Consider the following 13,330-nt stretch of genomic DNA (forward strand, 5'->3'; position numbering starts at 1 on the left):
TCTGGGTAGACCCCAAGCCTTAGTACTGCTCTCGGGCGCACTCCCCTCCTCGGGTGAGGAAAGGCGCTGGATGCCAGGCGGACACCCCTCCTCGGTCGCGGAACAACTCTTGTTTGTGTCATCTGGAAACGGGCAGTTCAGTTCACAGGTCAGCAGCGGCAGCTTGATCCACTCACAAACACTTTACAGGTATACCAGTAGTCTAGTGTGGTAGAGTCCGGATAACAACCATGAATCAGCAGCGACTGCACTACCTAGGAGAGACAGCCAGGCCTCAGCCTCAGCTAGAGTCAGCAGGAGGGCCCAGGAGGAACACCAGGGAAAGTTCTCCACTGTGCCTCTCTCAGAGAAGTGAAGATCAGCAAAGACGAGATGCACAAGTGTTGAACAGATAGCTCTATAAGCAAGCCTAGCTCATCCTCCATTGCGGTCTGTTGAGTCTTATTTATACCCTCCACACATCTCGTGTCTTCCATGTGTCTTGTCCCAGCATTAGTTTTACCTCAGCACGAGTGTCTGTCTCAGCTGACATCACTCTGCCAATCAGCCAGAGCCTGTGGAAGCAGCAAGAAACTGCAGCACACAACCAGAAGTTTTCTGGTGCCTTTCTCTCTATGGAGTCCCAACAAATGCAGCTCAGTGTAAAGCAGACTAATACATGCATGTTGTTAGCAAAGAATCCTTCATCACATGTCCTTTCACGTGCTTGTGTTAGCAGAATATCCTTTCTCCTGTGTCTGCTTCAGCAAAACATTCCTTGATGAGTCTGCCTTAGTCTTTCATCTGTGTCCACTTCAGAAAAACACTCCTTCACCTGTTTACCTCAGCAAAACACCATCCAACCGACTTTCCAAAGAAGCCTTAAGTTTCCACTTCGGGGCTTTCCTTATTGACGCTGTTTCCTCTTTCAGATCTTGAACAGTTCTATTAACTTCCTTCCATTGTTTGTTTGTGTTTTCATTTCCTCTTTAAGGATCTCCATCAGATTCTTAAAAACTACTTTAAGGTCTGTTTCTTGTGCTTCAGCTATGTTGGAATACTCAGAGCCTCTGTGGTAAGGTTGCTGGGATCTGCTGTGGACATATTGTCATGTCAGTGATTGTGTTTTTATACTAGTGTCTAGGCATCTCTCTAGGATTGGCAAGATTGTAATTAGAGGTGCTGATGTCTGGTCTGGTCATTGGTGTTTTCTTTCTTTGTTTCTGTTGCCCTCTTTGATTCTTATGAAAGTATGATGACTGTGTGTTGTCTGGTAGGAAATTCTTCTGGAATCCTGATATGTGTAGCCAATGGGAGTTACAGGTAAAATGCATTCCTAGTTATTGGAAACTGATACTTAGGAGTGGAGATGGGTTCCTGGAATACTAGAATTGGGGTGGTCAATAAAGCAATAACATGGGGCAGGAGGTTAGGAGGGGGAAATCTGTGTGATAAATTGGAGATAGGGTGAGGGTTGGGTGAGGCTGCCTCAGGTGTTCTTGCTGCAGACCTGGGGACAAGACTGGGGAACTGGGTATGGAGGATCAGAGGGAGAGGTGAAGATCTGCACTTAGCCTATTGCTTCCCTGGCCAGAGTGGCCTGCAGGTTCCCAGGGAATCATGATTGGCATGTTTAATTTCATGAATTCTACCTATTGTACATCTGAAGAGTTCTCTCTATGTCTCTCTCTCTCTCTCTCTCTCTCTCTCTCTCTCTCTCTCTCTCTCTCTCTCTGTATACTGTTTTTGAACTTGTCCTGTCTCTGTCTGTCTCTGTCTCTGTCTCTGTCTCTGTCTCTCTCTCTCTCTCTCTCTCTGTGTGTGTGTGTGTGTGTGTGTGTGTGTGTGTATGTGTGTGTACTTTGTTTGAACTTGCTATACAGCCAAAAGCGACCTTAAACTTCTGATCTTCCTGCCTCTACCTCTAAAGTAGCAGGGTTATATGCATGTGACTATTTCTGTGGCTCAAGCCTAAGGACTCCTGGGTGCTAGCTAATTAAGCTATATCCCTAGCCCCACATCCTTGTAATTTAGGAAGAATTAAATATATTTAATCTGGAGGGGAAAGGTGTGTGTGTGTGTGTGTGTGTGTGTGTGTGTGTGTGTGTGTATCTAATCAAAATGGATTGATATTGGAAGCAATAAGCCATCCAGTATTACAGAAAAGGACCTTAATAATTAGTGCACCATGTAACAACTACAGAGGCTTATCCTAAATAGTAGTGAGCTTGAGTGTTCTAGAGATATCAGTGACTGTACACAGGGAGCTCTTAAAATACTGTCTTCCAAGGACATAGACTATGAGGCCTCTGAAGTTCCCTCAAGAATCCTGAAAGTTGATACTGTGCTTGGCGTTTCTCAGGACTGCCTAATCTTTAAAACACACTCTCTTCAAATACTCTTCTTTACCTAATTAAATTAAGTTTTGTAATCAGTAAACAGAACACTGAAACAGGATCCATCAGTGTTCTCCATCAGTGACATTGATGTTGCCAGCAAACACTGATATGAAGTGGATTGTCACTGATGCACATGGAAAACATGAATCCCCACCAAGTGGCTAGGATTTATCCATATGGCTAGACTGTAATTTGTGAATCAATATCCAAATCAATAAAATTTGTACCTTATTTAAAGAAACGCAGTTGGCTGTGTCAGAAGCTCTAATCTTGGTATCACGGATTTGACAACGGATCTGCTGTGTCTCCTACTTTAGGGTGGTCACACTTTGAGCTGCTGAGTACTTTCAATGCTTGCTTTGTAGGCATCACATACCCCCTGTCTAAATCCAAAAGAAGAAAGGAGAAACAATTGCCTGTTAGAAGAGAGAAGTGGGGGCATACTTGTGAGAACAAACGATTGGTTCCATGTCCTGCCAATGATCTAGGTGCTCCAAAGGACCTGGTCACACAAATAATAATACTCAGCCCTTGAATAAGACACATTTTACGGCATATTGTGCTCACAAGCAGCCAAGGAAATCTCCAATCTACTTTCCTCCACCACTGTTCCTCAGTTACCACAGAATACACAGAAATAAAACAAATACACGCCAAGCCAACAGGGAAACAAGGGTGATTCTTAGAAATGCCATCATATTAAAAAATTCAAACTGATGTGTTCATTATAATAGTCTACTGTCTGCTGTGAGGATAAAACACCTTTCATGTCTCTCTGGTGTAGCACAAGCAAGTTCATTACTCACTCTTGCTGCATAGTGAAGTTGGCCAATGGGAGATGGTTCCACACCATACATAGGAGTTGACAGATGGGACTAGAAAGATGGCTTAGGGGGTGAAGCCACCTGCTGCCAAGCCTTAAGACCTACCTGAGTGTGATTGTCCATCTGGCACAGGGAGAGAACCAACTCCTACACGTGGTTCTCTGGCCTACAAATGTGGGACGCACACACACACACACATCACACACAAATGCACAAATATAATAAAAATGTTTAAAGGAACAATAGCAAATAACAAAAAGGCCTGGAAGGAGGTAAGCTGTCCCATCTGGCATGTGGTAAGCTGTTACATAAGACTCAACCACACCCTTCCCAGCATTGGACCAGAGGTGACAAATGACACTCTTCTAGCTATTGCTCAAGATTTACCCATGTTGCTCCATGGAAAGTATTCTAGAAGGACAAGACCAGGAATATTTGCTGATCATTAGTATGTGTCATAAAAGCAAAAAAGAAAGTCAGAAAATATAAGTCAAATACAAATTAAAAAGTGACTTCGTAAATAACTCCAGATAAATGTATATAAAGTTAAACACACACACACACAGAGAGAGAGAGAGAGAGAGAGAGAGAGAGAGAGAGAGAGAGAGAGAGGGAGAGAGGCATTATGACACTCACAAATCAAAGCACAACTGACAGCAAGGTATTCTTGGAAGAGACCCACCTAAAACGTTAGAACAAATATATTTTGAAAATTAATTGACTGAAAAAGGATACAAAAGGCAAGTCAAGTAAACTAAGTAAAAAGTTGACTTGTCTATCGTTTTATTGATGTGAAAACTAAAATATTAGTAAGGATCAAGAGGGGATGGCTCCTTAGTATTTCACTGCTGTGACCAAACACGGGAAATAAGGAAAGACTTGACTTGGCTCCTAGACCCAAGGGCTTCTGTCTATAGTTGACTGGCTCCATTGCTATAGTATTGTGGACACGTGAAGGCATAAAGGTCGGGCAGCAGAGGGAGACAGAATGTATGAAGGTCCTCAAGTACCCATAAAGACATTGTTCATCCACCAAGTGACTACTTCCTCCAGCACCTCCCACCTCATCACAGTCCATTCAGGAATGAGCTTAGCACTGAGTTGATCCTAAATGAACTGATGGATTCAGCCTCTCAATGGTTCAATCAGCACCACAAGTTAGAGGCCAAACAACAACAGGGACATTCATAATTATTTAAATAGAAGTTTAAGTCACCAAGAAGATATAAAAGTCTTAAACATGGGGCTGGTGAGATGGTTCAGTGGGTAAGAGCACCCGACTGCTCTTCCAAAGGTCCAGAGTCCAAATCCCAGCAACCACATGGTGGCTCACAACCATCCGGAACAAGATCTGACGCCCTCTTCTGGAGTGTCTGAAGACAGCTATAGTGCACTTACATACAATAATTAAATAAATCTTAAAAAAAAAAAAGGCTTAAACATATAATTAATGTGTAGGACCAAGTTATATAAAGTAAAAATTGATACAGTGTAAAGAGGACATGGGCCACAAAGTTTATCATATTTACTTTCTGGCTATTTACAAAAAGGTTGTTGATCTTTGCACATAAACATAAAATATTCCAGAAAATTTCAGAACATAGCTACTAGTTCCTGAAGCATAGTGAAATTAAATGTGAGGCTATTAGAATATAAGTAATATTGCATTCTTGGAAAAAGAAAACCATACTTTAAATAATTAATGAGCTAAAGAAGAAGTAATAATGGGAATTTAAAAATATTATATAATAAATGAGAGCAAAGCTACTGTATATTAGGATTTCAGAGTCTGCCAAAGATGGCAACTGGAGAAATGTATTTAAACCCATGAGTTTAGACATGAGTGGGGAAATTTGGTGGGAAAAGACATTTGGTCATCACGGAAAAATAATAGTTGTCTGTCTCAGCCAATGTTCTGTTGCTGTGAAGAAATACCATGATCATGACAACTGTTATAAAGGAAAAAATGTAATTGGGGCTGGCTTACAGTTTAGAAATGTAGTTCATTATTGTCATGGCTGGAAGCATGGTGACACCCAGGCACATATGGTTCTGGAGAAGTAGCTGAGAGTTACATGTAGATCTGCAGGCAGCAAGCAGAGAGAGAGAGACAAGGGGCCTGGCTTAAACATTTGAAACCCCAAAGTCCACTCCCAAGTGACACACTTTCTCCTACAAGGCCACATCCACTCCACCCCCTAATAGTGCCACCCCATGATGACCAAGGATTCAACACTATGAGCCTATGGAGGCCTTTCCTATTCAGACCACCACCATCCCTATCAAACAAATAGAACACCATTAACTGTCAGTGAGTAGTCAGTTCCCTGTCCAATAGAAGCCCTCTCAGGTGGGCAAGTTGAGAACTGAAAGAAAACCAGACTATCTACTCATAACCAGCTGCCCATGTAAGACCACCAAGAGGGAGTGGTGGGAAAGGCTCCTGCGATATTATTGTCTCTATAAGCTGAATAAAGATGTGAAACTGAGGACACACACAGATTGAACAGGGGATTCTGTGATCAGCCATCACAATATCTGACATGACAGACATCTGAAACCTAGTGCGTCACTGCTGCCTTGGAAACTCCACATATGCTCTTCCTTCAGACGACTAAAACTCAGACCCACGAGGGAAAGAACATTCCTCATGGCAGCAGAACGTTGGCGTGGACTTCTTTCTTAATTTGCCAACAATCCATATGCTCTTTTAACCACTTTCAAACAATGATAACAGCAGTGATAACCGTGCTTCCATTTCACAAGCTTCAACTAGATCTCATAGAGCTTTAAAGACACTGTACTTCCCTCAGCAAAGGACAAGCAAGTGAGATTCACATTTGGATGACCTTTTATCTTTTACCTGAGTCTCTCTTTCCCTTTGATAATCTGTGATGTAAACGCTAATGTACAAAGCTAACACCCCAAAGCAAAAGATTGAGAAGAAAAAGAGCAAGGTTCATATGTGCATGCATACCAGAACATGGTCCTAGCGAATAAAATAGTACGCATTACTGTTACCATCTTTGTTTCTGCTTGGGCAGATTCTGATCCCCTTTCCCACTGTTCACCCAGTGTTCTCTGATCTCAGGCAACAAGAAACTCAGCTTTCCTGAAGGTTGACTCAAACCTGTGTACTTGCAGGACCTCCAGCTCTGGAGTCATGCTACATTGGGTTATTATAGCTTTCTGGTGTGTGTGTGTGTGTGTGTGTGTGTGTGTGTGTGTGTGTGTGTGTATGGTTTGCTGGGAATCATACCCAGTACCTTGGACATGCTAAACAAGCTCTCACTGAATACATCCTCACATCTTGGGGTGTTTGTTGTTTGTTTGTTTGTTTGGTTGTTTTGGGACAGGCCTAAATGTTTAGTTTAGGCTGGCTTTGGACTTGCTACGAAGCCCAGGTTATCCTCAAATTCCTGATCCTTCTGCTTCCTGTTAATTCAGGAGGTGGAAACAAACACATTCAACTCAACTCCTTTTTTCTTTTCCTTTCCAATACTGGAAATTGAACCCAGAACCTCACAGTTACCTTGTAAACAAACAGTGAGCCATAGTCCCGAAGCTTCCAACTTATCTTTGTTCCTTCTCACGGGCACATGAAGAGGTAGCTCCAGAAACCCTGCTCATGTCCAGAAACAGCGCCTCCTTACCTCAACATCGAAAACTAATTTATTCCTAAGGATTAAAATCAATCACACTAGCTAGTGTTACTAAGCCACCTGTTGGGTTTTTGTCTTTTTCCCCCTTCCCCACCCCCAGGAGATTCAGGGACATGAGAAGTTCAAAGTGGTTAGGTCGCAGTCTCAGTTTAACGGCACCATGGTCTTCTTGCCAATAGAGATAACTCTTCTGCCGGAAGTAAGATGTTTAAATCAACAAAGCACAGGTTGAGAGGACTGGAAGCCTAAGCTTTGCTAAGTAGCTGTTAGCAATAGGAAGACGTGACCCTGTTTCCTTCCTCTCATTCTTTACCCAAGGTGGGAAACCATCATAGAAAGCTGCTTGCTCAGAGAAGAGTGTGTGACCTGGAAGACAGCCTCTGTCCCTGAAAGTGTCACCATCCAGCTGACCACACAACTGACCAAACCACTGCTCCTTCAGGACAACCTCAGAGGAATGGAACATGACAACTGCAGTCAATTCCGAGGTTACTGGTTCATTGCTATTCTTTATTTGGCATGAATTCAGTGTTCGGGTCAAAGGCAAGACATCCAGGAATACTAAATGGTGCGTAATCTGCTTTCTGTATAGAAAGGTTTTTGTTTGTTTTTTAAGGTCATTACAGAGAGTAGCAGTAAATTCATATCCAGTTGCTCACTGGCAGAATTCCCCATCAGCACTGTCATGCCACTCCTGGGTGTGCTGGGTATGCTTTCGTGTGGTGTTGACATGTACTGAAAACCAACTGTAATCAGCTCCCAGCCTCTTCTTTCTTAGGGAAGTAAGCATAAAGAAATGGTCACAAAGTCAAAGATAAAGGCTGAGAAAAAGAAGGCAGCTTCTTGGGAATCAGACCCACACGAGCCAAGTGTTGTAGCAGACACCTTGCCATCTTAGCACTTGGGAAGTGGAGGCAAGAAAATATCAGGAGTTCATGGTCATCCTTGGCAAGAGAAGCCTAGCCCAGATTACGTGAGACTTAAAACAAACAAACAAACAAAAAACCACGACTCTGATCCAGCCGCTCATATGTGTGCCTTTGGGGCCTGCTTAAATCCAATCTGGCATCCACAATTCCAGTTCACAATAGAATACAACCATGAAAGCCTACTATTTGGCTTGGAGGATCAAACATCAAATTTACAATGGGCAGCTTGCAAAGTAACTGGGTAGTTTGAGTGAATCATTCAGTCTTTCTTTGTAGTTTGTTTGGTTTGGTTTGGTTTCTGAGACAGAGTTTCCAGTATAACCCTGGCTGTTTTGAAATTCACTCTGCAGACCAAGTTGGCCTCAAATGCAGAGATTGGCCTGCCTTTGCCTCCTAAATTCTGGAATTAAAGGCATGCATCAGCCGGGCGGTGGTGGCGCATGGTTTTAATCCTAGCACTTGAGAGGCAGAGGCAGGCAGATTTCTGAGTTCGAGGCCAGCCTGGTCTACAAAAGTGAGTTCCAGGACAGCCAGGGCTATACAGAGAAACCCTATCTCAAAAAAAAAAAAAAAAAAAAAAAAAGGCATGCATCACTCTACCTGGCTTTCAGTCAGTCTTTCTTGAATCTAACAAACTAGAAACTATTTTTTAACAGGAGAAGCTGGGTATGGTGGCACACACCTTTAATCACTTGGGAGACAGAGGCAGGAGGATCTCTGCAAATTCAAAGCCAGCTTGCTCTACACAATGAGTTCCAGGCCAGCCAGCGCTACATAGAGACCCTACTCAAAACACCAAAAAGTAAATATATGAATGAATAAAATGTCATCTAGAGAGGTTAGGGAACTAGTCTGTTTTGGGGTTCACTACAGAACTTTCTCAGATGTTAGTTTGCATTCAGGATTAGAAGCTCACTAAATGCTGTGAATCCTTCTTTAGGTAATAGGAGGGACTAGATGTTGCAGCCAATTCTTCACCTTCAAATGTGTATCTATCTCCTGATTTATTTCACTTTGTCAGTTTCCTGAGACACAATCTTTCTGTGTAGCCCAGGAATGCTCCCTAGTGTTAAAATTATAGACATGTAACTACACATTGCTCAGAAAGGATATATTGACCATGCCTAAGAACATATAAGGAAACGGCTGAGGTGGAACTATTTGCAGCTGCTTCGTGTGTGTTCTTTCTCACCCTTCCTTATGTCTGTGAGGACACTAGTCTCTTAAATCCCCCAAGAATTCTGCATCTCCTTTGGTTTAACATTTGCACAAGTAAAGATAATTCTAGAAACTTCTTTCTGATTTTCACTTTGTCAATTAGAAAATCGATTTGGGGATCCCCTCTACTGGGGAAATAATCACATAATAGGCTCAGGTATTGAGCAGGCCACTGTGAGCTGAGCTCAAGCTAAAGGCCTTGTCCTCCCTGCAACCAAAGTATTTGGGAGGAAAATTAATGTCACTGTCTAAATAGTCTGCAGCACACCCACCTTCCAGTTATTCCTTCTCCGCTATGCACAGTCACTCTGGGACATGGCCTAGGGTCCCTGTGGAATGGGAAGGAGGAAGCTTTCTCATTTCCATCCATGATAACATAGCAGGGCTCTTTGAGAAGCCTGCCATCTGGTTCATGAGAAGTTGAGGGTTCACAGTTACAGTAGCTGTCTACTGGGGACTTAAGTCAACCTTCTCTACTTTGGACTGAGGACTGTGCATGTGCATGTGTTCACTCGTGTGTGTGTGTGTGTGTGTGTGTGTGTGTGTGTGTGTGTGTGTGTGTGTNGTGTGTGTGTGTGTGTGTGTGTGTGTGTGTGTGTGTGTGTGTGTGTGTGTTAAGCATGTGTACACCCAAAGCAAATCAGAATTTGTAGACTGTCCAATTACTTCAGTCTCATGAAAGTATATCAAAATCTATTAAACTACAAAACTCTACACCATTGTGATGGACACTTTGTCTATTCCCTGCTATAGCAACCCTTTGTCCTTTGGGGTTAAGATGGACAAGAAATGTCACCCCACTATCTCACCTTCCATTGAATAGAAGAATCCTAGTTTAATGGCAGCATTAAAGGCTACTATAGAAGAGATGTTAATTTAGATAACACAGGTCTTAAAGCATGGATGAAGGGAGTGTCTTCTCTGGTCTCCCAGGTTATAATTAGTGGGTGGCTGAGCAGTTCTTGCATAATGAAGTTACTCCAGCATTCTAATACCTTATCTTTTGGATGGCTTCTATTTATAGTAATGTAAAATGCATTTGTGAAAGAGGTGATTTGCAGGTATTACTTGATATAAGACAGTTTCATGTTTATATGGAGCCTTGAGTAACAGAAGACAAGACTTAAAGGTAGAAATGGGAGGTGATGAAGAGGTTTGTGATAATTAAATTTTTCATGTCAACCAGCATAACCCAGGCTGTGCTCAGAAGGCTGGTAAAACATTGTTTCTGTATATACCTGCGAGGTTATTTCAATAAATCATTAGTAGACTGAGGAAAGACAAATTAGCTTCCACCAATGAGGGCACTTCACAGTCCCATCAGGGGCTATATTGACTGGCAGAATAGAGGGAGGTCACATTAAGTTTCTTCTTGAGCTTGGACATTCTTTGCTCTCAGGCCTTGGAACTCAAACTTCTCAGGCATTAGACTCTGAAACTTACAAGTTCCACAAGTTCTGACACTTACAAGCTACAGGTTCCTCTAGTTCCCATGGGCTGAGTCCTATAGAAGTTCAGTGGAAGAAGGGCCATAGCAATAATCCAGGTTGGGACAGAACTGCTTCTAGAAGATGCTTGCAGAGATCAAGAGGAACCTCAGTAGAGCAGATAGATTGGGAGACAGGCCATTTGCATGGCAACCATGAAAGCAGTCTGTCAAAATTTGTCTTGAACTTCATTCACTGAGGTCGGCAATACGGTGGCGTCATAAGGAACTAAGGGAGATGAGGAAGCTGTGGGGAAGCAGATGGAAGACCGTGAGGAGTAGTTGGAAAAGATGCCACAGACGTCCTGAAAAGTTCTAAGATTAGAACTGCCAGAGAGTAGGTTGATGGAATGCAGGTTAATGTATGAAATGCCTTTGTAATAGGACAACCTGGCCGAGGTGAACTGCATTCCCAGAATTCTTTGCCCCTGAAGCTTTGCAGTGAGGGTGAGCTGTGAATCTTGTGTGGTCTGGAAGGTAAGAATGAGGTAGCTGCCTCACTCCCCTCATTGGTATGGGGCACTGAGGCCTCTGCAGTAGGACTGTCCTTTGGTCACTGCTTCTCCCACACTGTGTGTGTGTGTGTGTGTGTGTGTGTGTGTGTGTGTGTGTGTGTGTGTGTGTGTGTGTTTACTTCCATAACAGAAGGGCTCAGTTTGTTTGGGGCATCCAGGCTGTGAAGATGAACATGGACTGCAGTTTGCACTCCTGGGCTCTAGTTCATACATTTTAATTCTAGCTTGTTCTTGATTTCATGCACTTTCATCCCCCATCTCTCCCTAACTGACTGTACTACATATCAAACCTTGAAGTCAGGCTAGACACACACACACACACACACACACACACACACACACCTATAGTTCAGGGCACTGACTGTCAATAGTTTAAAGTCCCTATTTCAACTGTCACCTTCCTTTCTTAAAGAAGCATGCCTATCAGGGTGTGGTGTCTCCTATCTGTAATCCCAGTTCTTGAAAGGATGAGGTAAGAGGATTGCCACAGGCTTGAGAGTAGTTTGGGCTACAGAGCGAGGCCTTGCCTCAGAGGAAGAAAGAGAGCAGGAGGGGAAGAGCAAAGGAAAAAAATCGAGGAATTTCTGGTTTGGCCTAGGAGTGTAGATTGTGTCCATTATTGTAGTTTATGTTTGAAATATTACTGTTTTCATCTTTCAAGTACAACATTGCATTACAATACTAGGTGTAAGTGTTTAGCACATTCACCACTGTGCATTCTTTAAAATCGTTTTCCATAGATATCCATGCTGTTTTCATAAGGACACTTTCACACACACACACACTGAGTGTTGAACCCATTCACGCTCATACTTCCACTTCTCCTCCCCCTCCTCTTATAGGCCCTCTGTGTTCCCCTAGACAGCTCCGCTTCTGTTCTCACGTCGTATATACATACCCAATTTTACATGTCCGCATATCTGCTATGTTCTCTCACGGCTCTTTGCCCTTCCCAACTCTGTTTTGGAGGACAGAGATTAGGCAGGCCAGCTTCTCTGCCAGTTTGTATATGGAAAGTCAAAAGAGACAGTAATCTACTTCTTAACACATAGAACAAACCAGATAATCTACATGTCTATAGCTTTAAAAAAAAAAAAAACAAACCCAAGAGAAACACATGCTCAGTGAACCACAGTAAACTGACCTACAGAAAGCACCAGTTCTTCTGGAGAGAGATCTGCCATTGGCCCACTGTGTGACTCAGACTGGGGAGGAGGTGCCCCTACATGTGACCAGCATGAGAAATATCTCCCACAGGTCTACGTATATGAACACTTGGTCCCCAGCTGGTGGCACTACAGGGGAGAGCTATGAAATATTTAGGAAGTAAAACCTTGCTAAAGGAAGTAGGTCACTAGGGTGGGCTTTGATGTTTTAAATATAATAATTTGTATCAATTCTTTGAGAATTTTATACATATGTCTTAGGGTTACTTTTGCTGTGATGAAACATCATGACAGAACGAACTTGGGGAGGAAAATATTTATTTGGTTCATGCTCCCACAGCACTGTTCACTGTTGAAAGAAGTTAAGACGGGAACTTAAACAGGCCAGGGACCTGGCACAAGGAGCTGATGCAGAGGCCATGGAGGGCTGGCGCTTACTGCGTGCTCCCCATGGCTTGCTCAGCCTGCTTCCTTATAAATCCCAGGACCACCAACCCAGACATGGCCCCACACATAATGGAGCTTGGCCCTCCCCCATCAGCCACTAATTAAGAAATGTAACAGTCGGGTGTGGTGGCGCACGCCTTTAATCCCAGCACTCAGAGGCAGAGGCAGGCAGATTTCTGAGTTCGAGGCCAGCCTGGTCTACTAAGTGAGTTCCAGGACAGCCAGGGCTATACAGACAAACCCTGTCTCGAAAAACAAAAAAAAAAAAAAAAAAAAAAAAGAAATGTAACAATGTCCCACAGCAGCAATTCTCAACCTTCCTAATGCTGTGCGACCCTTTGATGCAGTTCTTCATGTTGTGGCAACCCCCAATCATAAAATTATTTTCATTGCTACTTCATAACTACAATTTTGTTACTGCTATGAGTCATAATGTAAATATCTGTTGTTCAGGATATCTGATGTGTGACCTTTGTAAAACAATTGTTTGACATAGCACCCCCTCAGGGGTCATAAGCCACAGGACTAGAGCAGTTTCTCCACAGGCTTGCTTATAGCCAATCTTTTTTTTTTTTTTTTTTTTGGTTTTTCGAGACAGGATTTCTCTGTATAGCCTTGGCTGTCCTGGAACTCACTCTGTAGACCAGGCTGGCCTCAAACTCAGAAATCCGCCTGCCTCTGCCTCCCAAGTGCTGGGATTAAAGG

This window comes from Mus pahari, chromosome 2 (assembly GCF_900095145.1).
Source record: "Mus pahari chromosome 2, PAHARI_EIJ_v1.1, whole genome shotgun sequence".
In the NCBI taxonomy this organism is placed as follows: domain Eukaryota; kingdom Metazoa; phylum Chordata; class Mammalia; order Rodentia; family Muridae; genus Mus; species Mus pahari.